The sequence below is a fragment of the Cryptomeria japonica genome, chromosome 10 (assembly GCF_030272615.1).
Source record: "Cryptomeria japonica chromosome 10, Sugi_1.0, whole genome shotgun sequence".
Taxonomy (NCBI): domain Eukaryota; kingdom Viridiplantae; phylum Streptophyta; class Pinopsida; order Cupressales; family Cupressaceae; genus Cryptomeria; species Cryptomeria japonica.
In genome coordinates, this window is record NC_081414.1 from 221,595,444 (window position 1) to 221,604,421 (window position 8,978).

At 37.3% G+C, this 8,978-nt stretch overlaps 1 long non-coding RNA gene across 1 annotated transcript; it reads right to left on the reverse strand.

The window, feature by feature from the left end:
- Positions 1–2,814: 2,814 nt before the first annotated feature.
- Positions 2,815–3,776, reverse strand: LOC131034866 (uncharacterized). The gene is made up of 3 exons (XR_009103859.2): positions 3,666–3,776; positions 3,485–3,566; positions 2,815–2,975 (listed from the first exon to the last, which is right to left on the reverse strand). It is a non-coding gene; the product is annotated as an uncharacterized LOC131034866 (long non-coding RNA).
- Positions 3,777–8,978: the final 5,202 nt, after the last annotated feature.

An 8,978-nucleotide genomic window follows, 5' to 3' on the forward strand; every position in this document is an offset into this window, starting at 1 on the left:
ACTACTATTAGGGACATCAAAAGAAGAATCAAGTGGGGAGGTCCCTGCAGAGTTTTTGTCCACAACAACAGCAAAAAGCTGAAGAATAGGATCTGGAGCAAATCGATGTTGTGGAACAAGAGCAACAAGTGTAGGAGCCTCAAGAACGGAGGAGGCCACATCAGTAGTAATGAAGGGGTCAGCAGAAGCTTCAACAATAGTAAGAGGCACACCCTCATCCCGGAAGGAGTCATCCTCCTGTGGGGAGTCATCAGAGTCATCCTCCTGTGGGGAGTCATCAGAGTCAAAATCAACAGCATTGACAGTCAAGTGATCAGCAATAGCATCCTTCTACCAAGTAGCAACACCTTTGTGACGAGAGAGAGAACAATCTGAAGCTAAGTGACTGTTGAGAAGCATCTCCGACAAAAAAGGGGAGACCCTCATAATCCAATGATTGAGTCCATGGCCTATCCCCAACCATAAAAACCACATCCATAGGGAGAGGCATAGAGATGTCAATATCGATCAAAAAGCGAGCAAAGGTAGAATGACCCATGGAAGACATGAAGTCATCAACCTTCAAAAATTAGCCAATAGAGTTGTCAATGGCCTCATAACAAGAGTGCTCCTAAAAATGAAGAGGAAGACTAGGAAGGCATACCCATATCGAACGCACATTAAATGGTTCAGTAAGGGGGTTAAAGGAAGTTGCCCAGGGTTTCACAAAGAGAGAGTGAACAGCCCAAGTCCACAACTTGCCCAAAACCAAATCACAGTCTTGAGAAGAAGCAAAGGAAGCAATGAAAAAGCCTTTTGAACAAAGGAGAAGCTCAATGCTACGAGCAACTAAAGGCTTTCAGGAATCACTCACCCAGCAATGTAAGTCCAAAAAAGAAGGCCAAAACCTAGCAAATCTACATACCAACGCACAACGTTTGTAAAAATCAATATTTTCCACAATATCTTGACCACAAACCACCACAACAAAGTTCTAGGAACAAGGAAGCGGACAAATCCTCTTAGAAGGATGAGCCACGGATTTGGCCACACAAGCAAAGCTTCGCCCACCAACAAAAGAAAGAGGTCTGGGAAGTACCTTAGCACCCACAACAACAAAGGCAACAACTCCAGAAGGAGCAACCACAACACCTGCACCCACAGCAATCCCACAACAAAATGTTTCAAATTGGAGGCAACACCCACAACATCAGGTAGGGCGCCCACGAGGGGGGAGCACCTGATCCATCCTCAACCAGAGGAGCTAGTGTAGCAACAAGAGACACAACAGCAGCAACATGCGTAGAGTGCACAGGGGCATTCAAACCTGGTAAGGCAAGAGAGTCGACATTCAAACCTAGCAAGGCAAGAGAGTCGATAGGAGTGGACAAAGCCATAATTAATCAAATTTATTGTTACTTCCAAGGGAATTATGCATATGTGATAGATATTTTAGAAAACAAATTGAACCAAATGTTGACCTTAATGTTTTTTATGAAAAAGATTATGAAGATTATTAATATTAATTGTAATTTTGAATTTTCATTGTGTGATGACATTTTGAGGCTTGAATAATTTCATTTTTGCAAATTATGAATATGAGATATTTAAATATTCTACTTATCGGCAATTATAATTTATGAGTATTATTGTCAACAGTTACCTGCCAATGGATGCCTTCAACATTGTTGTAATCGCCACCTAATTAATATTATTGGTTATTGTCTTCGAGCAAAGCAAAGACAAGTGAGAGATAGCACCCACCAAAGAGAGCACAACTGCATGAATTGGTAAGTTGCCTAAGCCTTGGCAGCAACAAGGAAGGTTCAAATTTTTCAAACTTCGTTAAATTAACTTCCAACATCCAACTCACTGATGAAGATGTTACCTCGGTCATGTGGGACAAAGATTCCATCTTTTCCTATACTTCACCCTAGTGAACTTCTAAGTAGCAGATGGTTTTGCTTTTCAATCTTGACTAATAAATACCATGACAGAAAATAATTCAACCATGGATATGGCTTGACCAGTGACGTGTTTGAGACTCAAAATCTTATGAGTTTTGACAAAGTTGACTGTCAAAAAATAGGTGACAATTCTCAAACAAGTATCGGGCAAAACAGTTTGTAGTGTTGTCTGATTAAATTTATGTCCTCTAAAAGCTATTTAACTTGAAAGAATCACTAGTGAGGCAGCAGAGACTTCTAAAGAAAAAAGGAGTAAGCAAAAACCCAATTGCGAGAGACTTGTACATTGTAGCTATTATGAATGATCCAAGGCCTACAAGTTATTCATATTGCTTCTATAAAGAACTCTGAGTTGGGATGTGTCTACAGATGAAAAGGAGAACATTTTAAGTTTGATTCAGATCAAAAATCCAATGGCACCTGATGGTTTGAAGTCAACCAATCAGCTAAGACACATAATCCTCTTTGATACAAAGGTGAGAAGACATCTTTGGCTGGTGTGCATGAAGCACATGACAATAGAGGCTAGGAATCCTCCTCCGCTAGAAAGCAAGAAAATACAAATCATTTTTGTTGTTGTAGCATTTAGAATGACAAGAGTAAGGTCAAACGAGTGGTATTCAACGTTATAGGGCTCAAAGCAGTGAGCTTTTTCAACTAACAGCAGTAGGAACAAGTGGAAAACTACAACAGAAGGGTAAAAACGTAATTAAAAAGAAAATTATGTGTTAAGGGATGTTCTAGTTTCTTTGAATTACATTCATAAGAAGATGTTAAAGGCAAAGATAGCCATAAAGAAAAATGTGATTGCACTCATAAAAACAAATGTGGAAGTTGCACATAGGAAGTTAATTAGCTGCATAAACTATGAAGTTGAAATTCATGTCAACATTTTATTCACTAAGTGTTGAGAAGATAAAAAATTAGAGGAGCCCATTACAAAATGAAAATATAAATAATGGAATCTAGGTAAGTTTTCAAAGAGTAGAATAGAATGCCCGTTCTTAAGTATCTTTTGGCATCTAGAAACTGCAAAAACAAATCAAACAATAAGAAACAATCAACTATAATTATTAATAAATCTTAAATATCAACAAAAATGGATGCAAAGCCCTCTAGTCATCAATAGATCACACTTGGAAGTATGAAATCAAAAAATGCGTCAGCATTGGATCTGAGTTACCAAAAGAGATCTTAATCATGTTCTTACAAAGGAGCATAGATCAACAAATAAACTTATTAGTTTAGAACACTTACGAAATTGATGATATTTGAATCAAGATATTTCTTAGGAGTATATAATAATATCTATTCTTCAGGCATCTTTTGGCAAATACAGCTATAAATTGCAAGTGTGAATCAAACAGTAAGAAACAATTAACTGCAGACATTAATAAATGTCGAACAGTGAAAACTAGAACTAATTGAACGAAATCAAAAAATGTGTCAGCATTGGATCTGAGTTACCCAAAGAGATCTTAATCATGTTCTTACAGAGCATAGATCAAAACATAAACTTAGAAGTTTACAACACTTACAAAATTGACGATATTTGAATCAAGATATTTCTCAAGAGTGTATAATAATGTATATTCTTCAGGCATCTTTTGGCAAATACAGCTAGAAATTGAAAGTGTGAATCAAACAGTAAGAAACAATTAACTGCAGACATTAATAAATATCGAACAGTGAAAACTATGGCTCGTTGAAAATGTATACCTTCTAAACATATTAATCCTCCTTGAAAATGGGCACAAGGTCCTCTAGTCAAGATATCACTACACAGCTCTTGAAAGACAAGGAAGTCAAACTGCTACAGCATGAGAAGAAACAATGCTTTAATGTTGATCCAAGATACCCAAATGGATCTGAATCATATTCTCACAGATGAGCATGTATCAAAATATGATAACTTAAATACTTGCAAGTTAATATGTTTATGGTTGCTAGACAGAAGAGGGACAAAATGTCAAAATCTCTTAATTCCAAAAAGTTCCAACTTTAACAAGTTTATGTAAAGCATTGTACAATACACTTTGTATAGAAACAAAAAGGAAACTAAAAAAGGTGTTGATTAAAGAGAGGAACTTAAACACTTGGAGGTTAATTTGTTTATAGTTGCTAGACAGAAGAGGACAAGATCTGTTAATTCCAAGGGGTTCCAACCTTAGCTAGTTTACGTAAAGCATTGTGCAATACATTCAGTATAGAAACAAAAAGAAAACTTAAAAAAGGTGTTGACTAAAGAGAGTTCGATATGGATTACTCTAAACTCTACCATTCAACCAAACGTCTAGTTGTGACATGGATAAAATTAAGCATCCAATAATTTGGCATCAAATGGTTAGAACAACATATCCACTCTCCTCATAATTGAAAAATAAATTGAATGAATGATTCAATAATCGGATGATTACATTGAACGATATACACACGTATATATAGAGGTTACAAGACGATGTTCTATAATTAGAACATAACATTAAAGTAAAAGATTAAAGAGCTAAAAGCTAAATTAAGCTTAAAAGCTAATTAACTAAAAAGAAAAAGCTAAATGCTAAATAAAGCTTAAAAGCTAATTAATTAAAAAGAAAAAGCTAAATGCTAAATAAAGCTTAAAAGCTAATTAACTAAAAAGCTAAATAACCATTAAACAAGGAACTAAATATAGGTGACTAAAATATAATTAAATATTCTAATACCCTCCCTTAATGGTCATGCTATCTATCACACCAAGCTGCCCTCTAAATTTGAGAAACTTTGTCGGGCTCAAGGACTTGGTGAGGATATCTGCGGTCTGATCTTCTGTAGGAATGTACTGCAGTATCACTGATCCATCTTCAACATGCTGGCGGATGAAATGACAATGAAGCTCCACATGCTTTGTCCGCTCATGGAAGACTAGATTTTTGGCTAATGTTATAACCCCTTGATTATCACAAAACAAGGGAGTAGGTCTTGGTTGAAACATTTGCATGTCTGCAAGCATCCTATGTAGCCAAATTGTCTCACATGCTGCCTTAACAGTCCCCCGATACTCTGCTTCGGTCGAGGAAAGAGCTATTGCTTCTTGCTTCTTGCTGGTCCATGTGACTGCACCTGTACCCAAGCTGAAAACATACCCAGAAGTTGACTTTCTATCATCAACACAACCTGCCCAATCTGAGTCTGTAAAACCAACCAGCCTAGGATCTTTGCTTCTGTTGTACAGAATGCCATAATCAGGAGTGCCCTTCACATATCTAAGCACACGCTTCGCTGCAACCCAATGTTCAACTTTTGGGGCTAACATGAAGCGAGAAATATAGCTCATAGCATAACTGATGTCAGGTCTAGTGGCGGTGAGATAGATGAGGCTGCCCACTAGTTGCCTGAATGAAGACTCATCCACTACAGGTGAATCTGATTTGGCTGATAATTTGAGCCCTATCTCCATAGGTGTAGATGCAAGTTTACAATCTTGCATTCGAAACTTATCTAGTAGGCTCTTGGCATACTTTGACTAGGAAATGAATATGTGGCTATCAATCTACCAAACCTCTACACCGAGACAATAATGGAGAAGTCCCAAATCTGTCATATCAAAATGCTGACACAAATTATGTTTGACCTGCATGATCAGATGTGTTGCATTGCCAGTAATGATGAGATCATCAACATAGACTACAAGAAATAGAATATCATCACTAGTATGTTTGATATACAAATTGGGATCTGAAGGACTCCTCTGAAAGCCTTGATCAATCAAGTACTTATCAATTTTGATGTACCACGCATGAGGAGCTTGTTTGAGGCCATAGAGTGCTTTGACTAGTCTACATACCTGTTGTTCCTTACCGGCAACCTTGAAACCTGGAGGTTGTGTCATGTAGACTTCTTCTTGCAAATCACCATTGAGAAAGGCACTCTTGACGTCCAGTTGATGGACTTTCCATCCAAATTGAGCTGAGAGCAAGGACAAGCCTAATGGTACTCATCTTGGCTGTGGGAGCAAATGGCTCTTCATAGTCGATGCCCTCCTTCTGTAAAAACCTTTTTGCCACCAACCGAGCCTTGTACTTATCAAAACTTCCATTAGCTTTATACTTGACTTTAAACACCCATTTGCAGCCAATTGGGCTTCTTTCCTAGAGGAAGATCAGACAATACCCAAGTGTTGTTTTTCAGAAGACTATGTTGCTCTGCTGCTATAGCCTTTTCCCATTCAGGTACACCTTTAGCCTCTGTATATGTTTGAGGCTCATAAATACTGTGAATGTTGGCCATAAGAGCAAAATTAACTGTGTTGTTGGCTCTTACCTCTAACGGATCTACCCTCAATGAGCTCATCATCATGAAGATCACCAATGGTCTTGGCCCACCAATTAGGCCGGAGAGTAGAAGTACCAACATCTGATGCAGGATGAAGAGTGCCTGGAATATCTGGAGCAAGCTCTTCTGGATGTGGATCGAGAAGATCTTGAGGAAAGTCAGGGGGTGCAATGTCATGCCTGGGAGACCCTCCCTGTTTGGATTGTTGGGATGCTATCCATTTCCAACAATCTTTCACCAAATGGCCATATATATGACAGTAGGAACATTGTAAGCTCTTCTTTTTAGAAGACTGCTGAGGTTGACCTTGACCTTGTCCTTTCTGCTGGAAGGACGGAGCTTTACCCTTGTACTTATGCAAAGCTGAGGTTGTGAAAGCCTGTTCAGTGGATGAACTAGTGCTGCTTCCATCGATCGTGTTGGAGCAACTTGTTGCAAAGATCAGGAAACTTCAAATCAACACTAGTAGAGGAGATATTGAGCGTATCAATGAAATGCTCGTAGGATCTGGGAAGGCTTTTCAGTGTGATCACTATCATATCCTCTTCCACCATGGTTCGGCCTATAGCTTCTAATTGATCACGGATGTCCTTGATCTTCGTAAGATGTGCCTGGATAGATGACTTCTCATCCATCATGATAAAAAAAAACATATTCTTCAAAAAGAAAGCTCGGCTCTTGTTAGACGTTTCATGAAGATCCTTCAAAAGATCCCAGATCTCTTTTGCTGTTTTACCTGAAGGCACCTGTGGGAGTTGATCATCTATGACGGAGAGTTTGATAAGCATGATAGCCTCTCGATTCTTCACATCATGTTTGTCTTGATCATCACCTGTTGTTGTAGGACGAGATTCTTTGCCCAAAACAAGCTGATCAAGGCAACGATACTCAAAGATGGTAAGCATACGTTGTTTCCAAGTGTTGTAGTTGCGGCCATTGAACTTCTGACTATGTTCCAACATGATGTTGGTTAATGATGCCATCACGGAAATCAAGGTTGATCGAGGTCAACTAAGTGAAAGCAAGAGACAGAAGAATCTGATTTTTAAAAAAATCAGAATAGAAACAGCTGCAGAAAAAACTGAAACCCTATAGGAGAATTCTGGCACGAATTCCAAGGCACAAATTTCGAGGGTTGGAAGAAACCCAAAAATTAAAATTTTCTGCACACTTAAAACAACATAAATGGTGCCAAGAAAACAGCAAAAATCCCAATGTCCACAGAAATAGCAAAAATTGTGAACTGTTTTTAAATTCAAAGGTAAATTTGCTGGCACAAAAATCGAGGCACAGAAAACGAGGCACCCCAAAAAAATCTAAGACCAATCTAAAAAAGCTCTTGAAAAACCCACCAAGAATACGAAAACAGAATGCAGATCCGACGGCTCAAAATTTGAGGCACGGAAAACGATGCAACCAGAAAATCCTGACGATGACCCAGTTGAGCTCTCGAAAAACCCACCAAGAATATGCAACCAAAATAAAATTTCGACTTGAACAAAAGGGTCAAAACCCTAGTCGAAAATTGCAGAAACCCTATGAAAATTTTCAACCCGCAAAAAAAAAAGAGACCAGGAAGAGAAAAAAAAATCTGTTTTTGAAAAAAAACAGTTTTAAAAAAAATCTATTCAATAAAAATTTCGAAAAATTTTAATAACACAAATTTTCGAAATTTTTAATTTCCATGCTCTGATACCATGAAAAATAAATTGAATGAATGATTCAATGATCAAATGATTACATTGAATGATATACACACGTATATATAGAGGTTACAAGACGATGTTCTATAATTAGAACATAACGTTAAAGTAAAAGATTAAAGAGCTAAAAGCTAATTAACTAAAAAGAAAAAGCTAAATGCTAAATAAAGCTCAAAAGCTAATTAATTAAAAAGAAAAAGCTAAATGCTAAATAAAGCTTAAAAGCTAATTAACTAAAAAACTAAATGAATATTAAACAAGGAACTAAATATAGGTGACTAAAATATAATTAAATATTCTCATAATAATGGGTCATGAATACATAATATAAAGACCAACATGATCAGCTCAATTGAAAGGAATGCAAGCATCACTTTGTATCTATCAAGCAAAAAAGCATAGATCCTTCACAAAAGAGAATTGAGCAGATTGTTTGAGAGAGAGACTGCAGAAAAATATGCAGTGCTTAGCAACCTCTCTATCCAATATTAGAATTAGATATGGAAAATGCCATAAACACCCATACTCTGGCTTCGAGGTGAAACAAGGGTAGCTTTCATAACAAATTGCTAGTAAATGCAAAAAAGCCTCACTAAAGGCCATAAAATAACCTTTCAAGCACCTTGTCTGCACTGTCCACATATAAAAATGATTACTGAACCTGAGGAGCAGGGATATCTGTTGGATCTGAAAAAATCACAAATCACAATTCATGAATCGTGTCAAGCTAAAGCACATATAGGCAATGTACTCGTAGCCATATTGGACTTTCTGCTGAGTGTCTGCCTAATAAAAAGAAAAGACGAATCAGACCATACAGCTTCAGAATAAAATATCAAACTATGCATGTGCCAGAGCAGTAAATGCCAAAAGTTTCATCCTTTTGAGCTGTATGTGTGTATCCATTCTCTGTGCAACTTGATTGTCATTAGAACTTTGCAATCAGTTAACATTATCAAGAAGCTCAGTAGACAATGTGCGAGAGAAGCAGACCCTAAAGATTTACAGATCATATGGG